This window comes from Bufo bufo, chromosome 3 (assembly GCF_905171765.1).
Source record: "Bufo bufo chromosome 3, aBufBuf1.1, whole genome shotgun sequence".
Taxonomy (NCBI): domain Eukaryota; kingdom Metazoa; phylum Chordata; class Amphibia; order Anura; family Bufonidae; genus Bufo; species Bufo bufo.
In genome coordinates this window covers 204,117,152-204,132,752 of record NC_053391.1, presented here as the reverse complement: position 1 = coordinate 204,132,752, position 15,601 = coordinate 204,117,152, and positions in this window count along the sequence as shown.

Sequence of the window (15,601 nt, the reverse complement as noted above, 5' to 3'; positions counted from 1 at the left end):
ATTGGTCAATTACTTCAACTCCCTTCTGTCCGGCGGCACCCCTATGAGACAAACACTAGAAGCACACATAGTAGTGATTCCCAAGCCCAATAAAAATCCCGAAATCCCCTCCAGATACAGACCCATTTCCTTATTAAACGCGGACGCGAAACTATGGGCAAAACTTATTGCGCATAGGATAGCCCCTCTCCTCCCGAAACTAGTCTCCCCCGAACAAATGGGTTTTGTGGGGGGTAGAGAGTGCAGGGACAGTACATTTAGAGTTATACAAGCAATTGATTATGCCATACATAACAATACCCCACTCACTCTGCTCAGTACGGATGCTGAAAAAGCATTTGACAGAGTGGACTGTAACTTTATGCAAGCCACTCTTTCCAAATTTAGATTACCTCCTGAATTCATCACAGCTATCATGTCCCTGTACTCCTCCCCCCACGCCAGGGTTAGAGTAAATGGCATAATGTCCCCCCCATTTGATATCTCCAACGGGACCCGCCAGGGGTGCCCACTCTCCCCTACTCTATTTATATTATGCTTGGAGACGTTGATACAAGCTATAAATCAGGAGAATAACATAAAAGGCCTACAAGTGGGGCTGGTGTCCCACAAAGTGGCGGCATTTGCCGACGACATGCTCCTGTTCCTGACCAACCCAACAAAGGCATTTCCAATTATCCTCAACCTATTGGACACCTTTGGTCAATTGTCAAATTTCAAGAATAACCTCATTAAGTGTAACGCCCTAGGTATCAATGTCCCAGCTACTACCATTTCTGATCTGGCAGATAGATATCCCTTCCATTGGGCCTCCTCCCATATACATTATTTGGGGGTGAACATTCACAGTGACCCTTCTAGGTTATTTAGTATCAACTTCTCGCCCTTGCTGACCAATATCAGGAATCAGATTCAGGAGCTCCGTGTCCCCTTTATGTCCTGGTTAGGAAGGAAAAACGTAGTCAAAACATACCTGCTTCCCAAAATTCTATACATAATTCAAACAGTACCTATACTGTTACCAGACCCATTCTTCCTAGCGGTTCGCAGAATGTTTTCGGCCTTTGTCTGGAAACAGTCCAAACCCAGAATTTCACATGCCACCTTAGTGCAACCGAAAGGTAGAGGAGGTATTGGTCTTCCTGACCTTAAGATTTATTACTGGGCATCTTTCCTCCGATTGCACTCTGAGCTTTTGAACCCCAACAACTCCAAACTAGGCTGTCAGATCGCACGCTTGGTGTTCTCTCCTTCTGAGATGGCTAGCCTATGGGGGACACTGGAGGGCACCAGATACCTTAACAATACCTCATCCCCTGTCTCCTCAACCTATCAGGGACTGTGCGCGGCCTGGCTGAAGCTGACATCCCGCTTCAGCTTCCCAAGAGTCCTTTCTCCCTTCATGCCGATCAGACTTCTCCCGTACCTTTTGTTCAACAAATATGAAGATGTGTACAACCTGTGGTCTGCCTTTGGCGACGTTACAGTGGGTGACATGCTCAAAAATAAAGTAGTCCCCTCGCTGGCAGACCTCCGGGCATCGCTCCAGACAAGTAAATGGTCGTCCCTGCATGTTGCTCACTTTAGATCAGTGGTTCTTAACCTTGTTGGAGGTACTGAACCCCACCAGTTTCATATGCGCATTCACCGAACCCTTCTTAATTGGAAAAATTAAATATGATTTTTTCAAATTCAAAACATAGGTATATATTTATACATAGGTGCACAAAGTGAATAAAACCATTAAAGAACAAAACCATTAAGAACAAAGAACAAAACCATTAAAACACAATCAGTGTGACTTCTGCTGTTGTCTTTCAGAGACCAGGTCAGAAATGCGCGGCTTTACCTTGGCAAGTGCCACTCTCATGTCATTTTCACAACAAAGTCTGTTCCTTTTCTTCGTTTTTATGTCCAGCATCCTTGAAAAGGATTGCTCGCAAAGATATGTTGTTACAAACGGTATGAAAAACTCCAGAGCTTTCTTAGCAATAACAGGGTACATTACCATTTGTTGACACCAAAACGTTGAGAGCGTTGTTGTTCTGAAGAGTTGCTGTTGAACCTGGCTCTGCTGAAGTTCAATGATTTCATCGAGGTATTCATCATTGACATCTGTTGTCTCAACACTAAATGTGAACGGCTGTCTCACCCATGCTGGATATGACTCTCTTGTAGGGAAGTATCCATCAAGAGACGTTGCAAGCTCATCTAAGTGCGTGGCAATTGCTTGCTTCAGTTCCGTGGGTACTGAAATGTCTCCGATTCCAGATACATCTTCGATCTTACTTACACAGTCGTCTAGCAGGGGAAAGTTTGCGAAGTTATCGTTCTCTATTCGTCGTTTCCATAACGGTAGCTTTTTTTGAAAAGCCTTCAGGTTTTCTTCCGCTTCGATGATGTTGACTCCACCACCCTGCATCTGTTGATTGAGATGATTTAGAGCTGTAAAGATATCAGTCATGTACGCTAAAATGAGAATGAACTCAGAATCTTTGAAGCAATCTGCATGACAATGTTGGTGCTCTTGCAAAAACAGGGCTAATTCCACACGCATGGCAAAAACACGATTCAACACCTGTCCCCGGGATAACCACCGAACATTGTAATGGTACAGAAGTACCTCAAATTCAGATCCCATTTCTTTACACAGCTCCCTGAAGATGCGGTGCCTCAGAGCACTATTTCGCACATAGTTCACACATTCCACTACAATTTTTAATACTTCTGCCAGTTTTGGAGGCAAGGTTTTTGTTGCCAATGCATGCCTATGCAGAATACAATGCGTAACAATGATGTGTGGTGCATCTGCTTTCACTAGCGCACCAAAACCAGACTTTCTTCCCAGCATGGCTGGAGCTCCATCTGAACAAACTGCAGAAACCATATCCCACGAAAGATTGTTGTCTTTGAAGAAGTCATCCACAAGTTTCTTCACATCGGCTGCCTTAGTTGTTGTTGTAAGAGGCTTACAAAATAAAAACTCTTCCTTTATCACGTCGTCTTTCACATAGCGCACGAATACTGCAAGCTGGCTTAGATTGGAGACGTCTGTGGTCTCGTCGAGTTGAAGGCTGAATTTTGCCGGGCTTGAAATCAGATCTGCAACTATTTGAGCCAAGATGTCTTTGCTCATGTCCTCTATTCTGTCGCTGATGGTGTCATTTGAAAGAGGAATTTGGGATAACTTAACTTCAGCCGCTTTTCCCAGCATGATATTCGCCATCTTCAACACAGCTGGTTTTATGAGTGTTTCACCAATGGTGTGGGGTTTGCCCTGCTTTGCGATCAGGTAAGCAACTTCGTACGATGCTATGAGGATCAGTTTGTTGATGGCTACAAAGCCGAGAACAGGCAGACTAGCCTTTTCATCGAATCTGGCTCTCCTCACCTTGAATTCAGCGAGCTTTGTGTTCTTGTATTTTCCATCTCCATGCAGCTTAAGGAAGTGTTCTCTTATTTTGCCAGTGCTAGACTAGAATTGCTCAACTTGGCATTGCAAATCATACAGTTAGGACGCTGACTCCCATCACGTTCCGTTATACATGTGAATCCATATTGTACATATTCGTCCGACCACTTTATTTTTTTGCTCGACATAGTTAGTATGAAGGGATAGGCCAAGCGATGTTGCGTGATCACCTGCAGCCAATGATGGACAAGCGCGGCGAGTCGGGTGTGTGTCTTGACCTCCAGGGCCGGACTGGGGATACAAAGCAGCCCTGGAAATAAAATCTATGTCAGCCCCATAAGTCACTGCGCCTAATATACTACTGCCCCCCCTCTCCACTATCTAATACACTGCTGCCCCCTCCCCACCACCCCCAATACACTGCTGAACACCCTCCCACCCCCCTAATACACTGCTTATCCCCTCCCACCCCCTAATAAACTGCTGACCCCCCTCCCAACCTCCTAATACACTACTGACCCCCAGCCTCCCAGCCACCCCAATACACTGCTGACCCCCCAGTCCCTCAATACACTGCTGACCCCCTCCCAAAACAATCCCAGCCCCCCTAATACAATGATGACCCCCTTCCCAGCCCCCCTAATTCACTGCTGACCCCCCTCCTAGCCACCCCAATACACTGCTGACCCCCATCCTTGCCACCCCAATACACTGCTGACCCCCACCCTCCCAGCCCCCCCAATACACTGCTGGCCCCTCCAATACAATGCTGATTCCTTAAATACAATACACAATAGGTCCTCCAAGCCCCTTTACTCTTACCTGTAGTACAACAGGTCAGCTTAGCTCAGTGATGCCGGTGTCTGTGTGCAGAAGGGACAGGATGCCGCCGCCGCCACCATGCTGTGCAGTCACTAGATCCGCCGCCGCGCAGCCGCCGGATATGACGTCATGTCGTCATATGTCGCTCACATCCGGCGGCTGGCGGAAGCAAAATCATTGCGCTCGCTCGGCTCTTCTGATCATGAGCCGCAGCGGGCGCAAAAGGAGTCTGAGTAACAGGAAATAAATATTTTCCTGTCTTGTGGCAGCCACCTACCAAAGCGGCCCCCCACGGCCGGCGGCCGAACCCGAGAGACTGACTCACCGAACCCCTGGGGTTCGATCAAACCCAGGTTAAGAACCACTGCTTTAGAGCCATATGCAAAAAATACCTAGAGGGGGCCCAAGATAACTATGTCCACACCTGGTACGACGCCCTCCTGCATTCCACCGTCCCTAGAAAAAAATTGCTATCCTTTCTATACACCAAGTTTCTTGAGAGAGGAGCTAATGACAAACCGTCTTTTATTCTAATGTGGGAAAAAGATATGTCCACCACTTTTGACACCAAGGATACTGCTAGTATCCTCCGAAACTCCCATGGCGCTTCAAGATGTATTAGAATACAGGAGAATGCGTACAAACTGGTCACACAGTGGTATCGGTCTCCTACTATACTGCATAAGATGGACCCTGCCATATCACCAAGCTGCTGGAGATGTCTTGACGCCCTCGGCACAAATTATGCCCCATGATAACCCCTTATTGGGAATCTATATTTAGAGATATCAGTGTTATTTGCTCTGTTGACACTTCTCTGTCTCCCTCTCTAGTACTCCTAAACTTACCCAGTCAGGGACACCCGTTAAATAAATTCTCGCTGGTGTCGCACCTCTTGGCGGCTCCCAAGCTCTTAGTACCTCGCTATTGGCTCTCTTCTCGCGTCCCCTCAAGGGAGGAATGGTTAGATAAAGTGCACAAACTTAGCCGATTAGAGGAAATTTCTAGCTGGGAGTCTCTGTCCCATGAGACCTATCTCAAAATTTGGACCCCGTGGTTCTCCTGGTGTGAAGCTACGAGGAGCAGGTCCCCAGCGCCTGGTACCCCTTAGTAGCGCACCCCCTACGGCACCTAATTACACCTGACTCTATAAGGGTCCCTGCCCCCAAAACCCATTTCAGACTCCTACTCCGGTACCTTGTCTGCATGCTCTCAGCAGTCTATTGTTTCACCTTAAAGCAATATGTGATTGTACCAATTTCACTCATCATGCCTTGCGATCCTCTGTTATACATGTTTTATGTATGTTCTACTTTGTATAAATTGGCATTAATGTACAAACCGGATTCCAAAAAATCGTGAATAAAAACTGAATGCAATGATGTGGAGGTGCCAACTTCTAATATTTTATTCAGAATAGAACATAAATCACGGAACAAAAGTTTAAACTGAGAAAATGTAGCATTTTAAGGGAAAAATATGTTGAATCAGAATTTCATGGTATCAACAAATCCCCAAAAAGTTGAGACAAGGCCATTTTCACCACTGTGTGGCATCTACCCTTCTTCTTACAACACTCAACAGACGTCTGGGGACCGAGGAGACCAGTTTCTCAAGTTTAGAAATAGGAATGCTCTCCCATTCTTGTCTAATACAGGCCTCTAACTGTTCAATCGTCTTGGGCCTTCTTTGTTGCACCTTCCTCTTTATGATGCGCCAAATGTTCTCTATAGGTGAAAAATCTGGACTGCAGACTGGCCATTTCAGTACCCGGATCCTTCTCCTACACAGCCATGATGTTGTGATTGATGCAGAATGTGGTCTGGCATTATCTTGTTGAAAAATGCAGGGTCTTCCCTGAAAGAGATGACGTCTGGATGGGAGCATATGTTGTTCTAGAACCTGAATCTATTTTTATGCATTGATGGTGCCTTTCCAGACATGCAAGCTGCCCATGCCACACGCACTCATGTAACCCCATACCATCATAGATGCAGGCTTCTGAACTGAGCGTTGATAACAACTTGGGTTGTCCTTGTCCTCTTTGGTCCGGATGACATGGCTTCAATTTTGCCACACTCCATTTTAAATGATCCCTGGCCCAGTGAAAACGCCTGAGCTTGTGGATCTTGCTTAGAAATGGCTTCTTCTTTGCACTGTAGAGTTTCAGCTGGCAACGGCGGATGGCACGGTGGATTGTGTTCACTGACAATGGTTTCTGGAAGTATTCCTGAGCCCATTCTGTGATTTCCTTTACAGTAGCATTCCTGTTTGTGGTGCAGTGTCGTTTAAGGGCCCGGAGATCACGGGCATCCAGTATGGTTTTACTGCCTTGACCCTTACGCACAGAGATTGTTCCAGATTCTCTGAATCTTCGGATGATGTTATGCACAGTTGATGATGATAGATGCAAAGTCTTTGCAATTTTTCGCTGGGTAACACCTTTCTGATATTGCTCCACTATCTTTCTGCGCAACATTGTGGGAATTGGTGATCCTCTACCCATCTTGGCTTCTGAGAGACACTGCCACTCTGAGAAGCTCTTTTTATACCCAATCATGTTGCCAATTGACCTAATTAGTGTTAATTGGTCTTCCAGCTCTTCGTTATGCTCAAATTTACTTTTTCCAGCCTCTTATTGCTACTTGTCCCAACTTTTTGGGGATTTGTTGACACTGAAAATTGGAATCAACGTATTTTTCCTTTAAAATGATACATTTACTCGGATCAAACGTTTGATCTGTCATCTACGTTCTATTACAAATAAAATATTGACATTTGCCATCTCCACATCATTGCATTCAGTTTTTATTCACAATTTGTTTAGTGTCCCAACTTTTTTGGAATCCGCTTTGTATATATATACAATCAACATATTATATAAAATCACACAATACATGATTATAAAAGAACTTCATGGTACATGATTGCATATGGTGTAAATAAATAAATAAATAAATAAATAAAAAATACATATAGGGTGCACAAAAAATACATTTCATAATAAGATATTAACAATTGATTGGTGCAAAAAAACATATTTCAATGGAAAAAGTGCATATTTGAAGATAAAGAAGACTAAGGATAATATCCTCCATAGTGAGTGAATAAGAACAATATAATAAATAAAACGTGACTCGGATGGTGATGTAAGGATCCTATATAGTAGAGAACTATGAATGCATGTGAACTGAATAACCTGTGTAAGGTGATATAGGCAATCAAAACACTGAAGTGATGCTGATTGAAACTAAAAAAATATATAATGAAAATAATAATAATGATGGATCAGGAGCTGAACATCAACCCAAAAAAATTCACTAATTTGTCTGTTACATTTTTGAGTGAAATTCACCAATTTTTGAGTGTGATATACCACTGCTATACCTAGTAGACAGGTAAAAAAAAAAAATACTAATTTGTCTGTTACATTTTCGGGTGAAATTCACAAATTTTTGGCTGTGATATACCCCTGCTCTACCTAGTAGACAGGTTAATAAATTTCACTAATTTTTCTGTTACATTCTTGGGTGACATTTTCCATGAATAAACCCCTGCTCTGCATAGGTGACAGGGACCAAAATTTTTTAAAATAATCTGTTCCATTGGTGGGTGACATTAACCCATTTCTGGCGATGAAAAACCCCTGCTCTGCATAGGTGACAGGCACTTAAATTTCTAAAATTCATCTTTAATTCAATCCTTCTGCTTTAATAACTTGTCCCACATTTCTGCTTCATCCCATTGCAACCATTGACCTCCCTTGGATGAGGTCTCCCTTGCTCACGCTCCCTCTCTGGTGTGGAATCCTGATTCGCCGATAACAGTGATCAACATGGTAGGCTCAGAAAAGAACATCGAAAGTTGATAGAGAAGATATCCAATTGGATCGTGGACATCATGGGGACGTGCGACATGGTGGAGCAGTATGTGTGCAAACGCCTACATGTACTGAATGATAGTTCTGCCCCTCTCAACTTCTGGGTCTCCAAATTGGGCACATGGCCTGAGCTTGCCCTTTACGCCCTTATGACCTGCCCTGCAGCCAGTGTATTGTCTGAACGTGTGTTTAGCACGACTGGAGGGGGTTATCACAGGTTATAAATCCCAATGTTTTGGGGTGTACCCTAATTTAAAAAAATATAAATACATTTTAAAACAAAAAGCAGTGTAGGCTACCTCCTCTTCCTCCACTGCAACTTCCACCTACACCGCCACATCCACTGCCTCTTCAACCTCCTACTCCATATGGACCTCTTCCTCCTAGATCAAGATTATTATTTTTTTATTTTTATGTATTTTATGTTATTTAAAGTCATTTCCCTATTCACATTTGTTTGCAGAGCACTTGCCATGCTCTTAACCACATGTTGATGCCATTTGCAGCCTTTTAGCTCTTTCCATGACATTTTTACAGCCATTTTAGTGCTCAAAAGTTTGGGTCCCCATTGACTTCAATGGGGTTCGGGTTAAGTTCGGGTCAAGTTCAGGTCCCAAATTCAAACTTTTTTGTGAAGTTCGGCCGAACCCGTCGAACCCGAACATCCAGGTGTCCGCTCAACTCTACTCATTAGTAATACTGCTCCCTACAGTGCCACCGTCTGTGTTAATGCTCCCCAAGAGTGCCCCCATTAGTTGAAGAGCCCTCCAGTATTAATAATGCCCTTACAGAGCCCCCAGTAGAAATAAGGCCCCCCCTATTGTTCCCCCAGTTGTAATAAAGCTATCTACTGACCCCTCAGTAGTAATAAGACCCCCACAGTGCTCTTAGTAGAAATAATGCGGATCCATAAGTCCCTCCTATGAAGCCCCCAGTAGTAATAAGAACGCCTAATGTCGCCTGTATTTAAAATGCCCCCACAGTGCCCCCAGTATTTATAATGCCACCTACTGTTATAATGCTCACCCTGAAGTGCCCGGTATTTATATTGCCCCCTACTATTATAATGCTTGCCCTGAAGCGCCCTCAGTATTTATAGTGCCCGCTGCAGTGCCCCATGTAGTTATATTCCTCCGTTTACTGTCCTCAAAATTTTTAATTCCTAAGCCCCTCCACCATACAGTCCCATGTAAATAACAATATTTCCCTTCTCCGCCAGAGTGCCATGTAAATACCATCACACCATCTCTCCAGCCCCCTCCAATATACAGTCCCATGTAAATAACATTCCTTTCTATCTGTAGCCCCCTCTAAAATACAGTCCCATGTAAATAACATCACACCATCTCTCCTGCCCCCCTCAATTTACAGTTCAACATAAATAACATTACCCCCTCCCCAGCCACTTTCAACATACAGTCCCATGTAAATAACATCACCCCTCAATATTTAGTCCCATGTAAATAATATCACTTCCTCCCCAGTCACTTTCAACATACAGTCCCATATAAATCAAATCACCCTCTCCCCAGCCACCTCCAACATGCAGTCCCATGTAAATCACATTACCCTCAACATTCAGTCTGATGTAAATAATATTACTCCCTCCCACAGCCTCCTCCAACATGCATTCCCATGTAAATACCATCACTCCCTAAACTTTTAGTCCCATGTAAATAACATCACTCCACACCACTGTCCCATGTAAATAACTTCCCTCCCTTCAGCCCTAACATACAGTTCCAGTTAAATAACTACAACTCCCAAAATTGCTCTGCCTCTCACACTTACCTTACCCTTCACTTACCTCTCCTCATGTAGCAGACATTACCATAGCTTCTTCCCAGGACTTCTCTTCACTGCTGAGCTGTCCTCTCCTGCACTGATCACATGACGGTGACATCATCACAGGTCCTTTTCAGCTACTGCATTTAGCACTGATCACATGACCTGTGATGTCATCACATGTCCTTCAGCTCTTGCAGGGCATTAGGTTCAATTGTATTGCCATCCTGAGGATGGCAATACAGTTGTTTCTAGCAGGCAAGCAGTACATTCGGGGCCTGGGACAAAACATCAGAGGCCCAGGCCCCGAATGTTTTAACCTAGCAAAGCCTCTGATTGTATGATTCCTTAAAGTAACTATAATGTAGGCAAACCATAAGGTTATGCAAATTCAAGAAGTAGGAGGTGTCGTTAAGATCTGCAAATTATGAAATTTTCAAGGATAGCTCAAATCTGGGGTTTATGGGAAGGGCATAAAAGCTAAACTAAAAGGGAACACAGGGAACCTAAAAAAAAAGATCAAGTGATGTGTGGGATTGCGTTATACCTCCTTTTCGAAGAAGTGCCAGTTATCACTACTTGTTGAAAACTGAAAAGGACAGAATATTTGATCAGACAGACCTTGATTTATCTCTCCAGCAGAATGCTACACGCCTAAGTCTAGATGTCAGCACTGTTTAACATTACATGTCCCAGTAGTTAGTACAACATGTACTAGAATAACAGCAGGAGGTGCACAAAGATGAACATCTACACAGATCTGATTAGAAGAGTGGGGTGCAGTGATCCATTCTGTATTGCAAGTGAAATTGGAAGTCATATGCCAAGCCTAGGGCGGCAAACAATGTCTACAAAAACCATCAGAAGGTGTTTGATCGACATTGGGCTATAATATAGATGTCCAGCTACAATTATTCCACTGCCCTTATGCCACTACTCTCAAAGGCTGGAATGGAGGTTTATCCTCTTTAGCGATGAGTCTCTGTTTTGTCTCCAACTCTCCAATAATAGCCAGAGATTGGTCTGCACACCATGTGGGCAACGTCATGAAGAGGCCTTTACAAAGGGACATCAGACTGCTTCTACTCCTAGGATTGTGGTGTCGGGTGGCATAATGTACAGTAGCTGGACCCCTCTAGTTTTCATTTCAGCATAACAGCTGGACGTTACATTAATTTGTTGTAGAACCACCAGTGGTGTAACTATTTCTCCAAAATGTCCTAGGAACCATTTTTCAACAGGACAACACCAGGCCGCATGTTGTTCATGATACTTTGAGCAGCCTGCATGGACTAAATGTGCTACCAAGGACTGCAATGTCTCTTTGTCTCAATGCAATATGATTTGTTATCCGTCAAACATATCTGGGACATCATTGGCCGGCTTTTGCAAAGGGAGCTGCTAGCAGAAGATCTTTTTGATCTGCATGTCCCAGTGCATTCTGTGTGCCAAAACGCTCCTCAGAAAACCATTTGTAACTTTATGGATAGCATGTCATGGCATGCAATTGCATATATTTCTGTATTCAGAATAGTTTTTTTATTTTTAGAAAGCTAAAACATATCACTGGTTTATTCACAAGCACCATAATAAGACTATAGCCTTTTATTATGGGAAAAAAAAATCTAAAAGTCTCTCCCAAGATTCAAACTTGGGCCTCTACATGCAAGGCTAACAACTGGCCTCTAACTTATCCCATATTGAGAATATTGAGAATTAATGGGTTTTTTTATAGTTAGAAAGCTAAGGCTAGTTTCACACTAGCGGCAAGGAACTCAGGCAGGCTGTTCCAGCGGGTAAACAGCCTGTCGGATCCGTGCTGCCACTAGTGCACCCGTGCCCCCGGACTACTGCTCCGGCCCTATTAACTATAATGGAGGCGGGCCGGAGTACATGTCGTACTTTTATTCCGGCCACCTCTTGGCATGTTTGCCGTGCTGCCACCGGAACTCTGGCCCGCCCCTATTATAGTCAATGGGGCCGGAGATGTAGTCCGGGGGCACGCGTGAACTAGCGGCAGCACGGATCCGACAGGCTGTTCACCAGCCGGAACAGCCTGCCGGAGTTCCTTGCCGCTAGTGTGAAACTAGATTAATGCACATTAAAAGGGTTGTCTCATCTGAGACAATGGGGACATATCGCTAGGATCACTGGGGCCCGCATCTAACTCCGCAACCCTGAAAGTGGTGGAGGCGCATGCCCAGATGCATTACATTAATTTCTAAGAGGCCACTGAAAATAGGCAAGCACTGGCTCGGCTATTTCTGTTGGGCCCTTAGAAGTGAGCGTTGGGACCGTTGGCCGGGAGAGCGTTTGGTGGGGGCCAGACCAGAGTCATCCAGCCACCACTTTGGCCTGCTCCATTCTCTATATATTATATGCCCCTATTGTCTGCTAGGTGCTAGCAATATGCACTCATTGTCTCAGATGAGACAAACCCTTTAATGGTATCTTTATATTCATATATTGTGCCTGTGAATAAACCAGTAATACTGTATGTGTTGGCTTTATAAGAATAGAAATCCACTCTTCTTAACATGGTAAGGTTATAGTAAGTAGCGTATATAATATGTACAGCATGCTGATGTCTGGCCCTGTCAATCAAGAGGAGGGGGAGAGTGGAGGGCACAGGATTCTTACAAAAGCAGTGCTCCAAGGATATAGTCTCGCTCCCTGGTGCTCGAACTTGCTCATTTTTATATGAATGATAATGCAGATATCTCGACATAATGAGGACCGGTACTATGTAGTATCCATTAAATAATTTCTTTATTATTAAAATGACATAAAAGACATAAACCAATACATAAATTAGAGACCATTCAGAGTGCCAACAGAGGCAGTCCACATGTAAATCACTATACCAACAGCAGATAGTAGCTATAGCATCCAGCTGTATTGCTCAGGAAGGGCTATGTGTCAACCGTCAGGTCAGCATAAAATATCCAAGCTGGCTCTGGCAGTGTGTGCAGCTCCCTAACTCCAAAGACACATACAGCTGGGGTATAGACAGGGTGTAAACAGTGTGGTTATATTGAGGCAGACATCTTATACAATGTATCACAAATACTATTATGGATGTAGTCAGGCCAATCAACGTCTCATCTCTTACCCTATATCCAGTGTGGTATAAATGTGGGCTAGCTTCGTTTGGCGTGCTCCTCGACGCACGTTTCGCCTTTAATGCTTCATCAGGAGGGGCTAGTTTTTTAATGAATCCTGAGGTCTTTTAATATGGTACTTAACCAATGGCGCAGTCGCTCTAGTGTCACGTGACTCCACTGACGTAAACTTCTTTTCCGGCGCGGCATGCGATGGCTAGATTGGGAAGTATAATGGGGCTTCCGCCCTTCCGTCTGCGCGACTCAAGGCGAGGGCAGAAAGCGTCTGACGTCACCCGAATCTCGCCTGACGGGACGGCGAAAGCCCTCCCATCTGCAATCCATGACGCGCACTGAAGTATAGGTCTGGGTTTCCCATATACATGTATATATATAGAAGAAAAAGGGTAACATATATATTCAGATAACATAAGATAGGGTAAGATAACATATATATTCAGTAGGTGTTTTATATTGAAGACTTAGATCGCCCCAACTACAGGCAACCACATATGATATCGCCATATCAACATACAGTCTATATAGTTATCAGCATACATATATCAGCATACAGTCTATATAGTTATTACATGCTCAATGCATATAAAAAAAGGTTCAGAAGTGCATATTTGCAATTATATAAGTGAAATATCAAGTACAAATATAGTGAATACAGCAATTCAGCATAAAGTGTCCTGTGCATATATATCCTATATGATATCGTGTATAAATCATCAAATTTTATTTGATATAGTATCGTGTATATATCATCAAGTTATATTTGATATATATCGTTCAGTGCAATAATATTATTATAATCGTATTAAAGTGATATGTGTCAGTGTGGTGTATCTTAGATACATTTATCTATTATTATTAGTACTACTAAATAAAGTGTCATGTGCTAGTGGCAGTCTAAAAACATGTACATATCTAATTTATATATAGAGTGTACATAACCAGTTAATATATAAGGTGTCCTGTGCATGCATATCAATCAGTTCATTATTATTTTCAATATAGATTTCATATAGTAAAGTAATACCTCAGATAATTTAATATGTTTGTTGGATGTCCAATTTTTCCTATTTTCTATATACATTATTACATTCATATACACATATATATACATGTACACATATATGTCCTTCTTATCTATTTATCTTTTTTTCTTTTTTTCTCTTTTTCCCCCCTTCTCCTCTTCTTCTTTCCAGGTTACTCCAGTGGACCCACATCACGACTACGGCCATCGATCACTCCAATATAAGCAGGTAAGTTCTACAATCATTACAATAAAATAGTGTTAAAATATTACTATATCTAAACTTAAACATTTAAAACTTATCTAAACCTCCTACAATTATAGGAAGGAACTGAATCCAAGGGTTTCATTTAATCCCCTAGGTGCCATGGTGCCCAATCTGAAAATCCATTTGCTCTCTATTTGAGCTAACCTTTTATTGAGGTCTCCCCCCCGTATTCCCATATGTACCTGGTCTATACCTGTGAATTTTAGCAATTTTTCATCGCTTTGGTGATATAATTTAAAATGTTTGGGTATTGTTTTTAAATTGGTCAAATCTTCTTCCTCCTTACTCTTCTCTATGTCCCTTATGTGCTCCCTGATGCGTACTCTCAGTTCTCTGGATGTTAGCCCTATATATATTTTATTACAGGGACATTTGGCATGATATATCACCCCTTTTGAGGAGCAAGATATGTATTCTCTGATTTTATATCTTTTACTGTGGTTTAGGCCAGTAAATTCAGTGGTTTTAATCATATTTTTGCATGCTTTGCATGTCCCACATGGGAAGGACCCTTTTAGTCTATCGTTGTTGTCACTGCCAGTTTTATTTATATAGTGGCTATGCACCAATAAATCTTTAAAATTCCTAGCTCTCTTGGCTGTAATAAGGGGTTCTTTTGAAATACATTTATTGAGCACCACATCTGTTTGTAAAATGTTCCAGTGTCTTTTTAGAATGTCCTTTATTTGCCACCATTGACTGTTATATTCAGTCAAAAATCTGGTGTCAAATGATAGATCATCTGTTTTGATCACATTGGGGCATAACAGTTGTTCTCGAGTTTTTTTCCTTATTTTGCCCACTCCTCTATTTATTTGCCTGTTGCTATATCCCCTAGCTTTAAATCTCTCCATCATTTCTCGACTTCGTTCCTTGTGCTTACCCTCACTGGAACAGATCCTTTTAATTCTTGCAAATTGCCCAGTGGGTATTCCATTAATGGTGGCTTTAAGGTGGGATGATTCGGCATGTAATAATGAGTTGACCGCGGTTTCTTTTCTATGAACATCGGTTTCCAAGATGCCTTCCTCATTAATCCGTATCTTTAAGTCTAGAAAAGTGACCTCTTTTCCCATCTGGAAGGTTAGGAATATATTACGATCATTGTTGTTAAGAATATTGATCATCTTTTTGAGTTCGTCTTGGGTACCCTCCCATAGAAAAAAGACGTCATCAATAAAGCGCATCCAATTGTGCACCTTATTGATGTGGGGTATCATATCATTCATAAATATTTCCCTCTCCCAGGCTCCTAAAAAGAGGTTGGCATATGATGGGGCACATGTCGCCC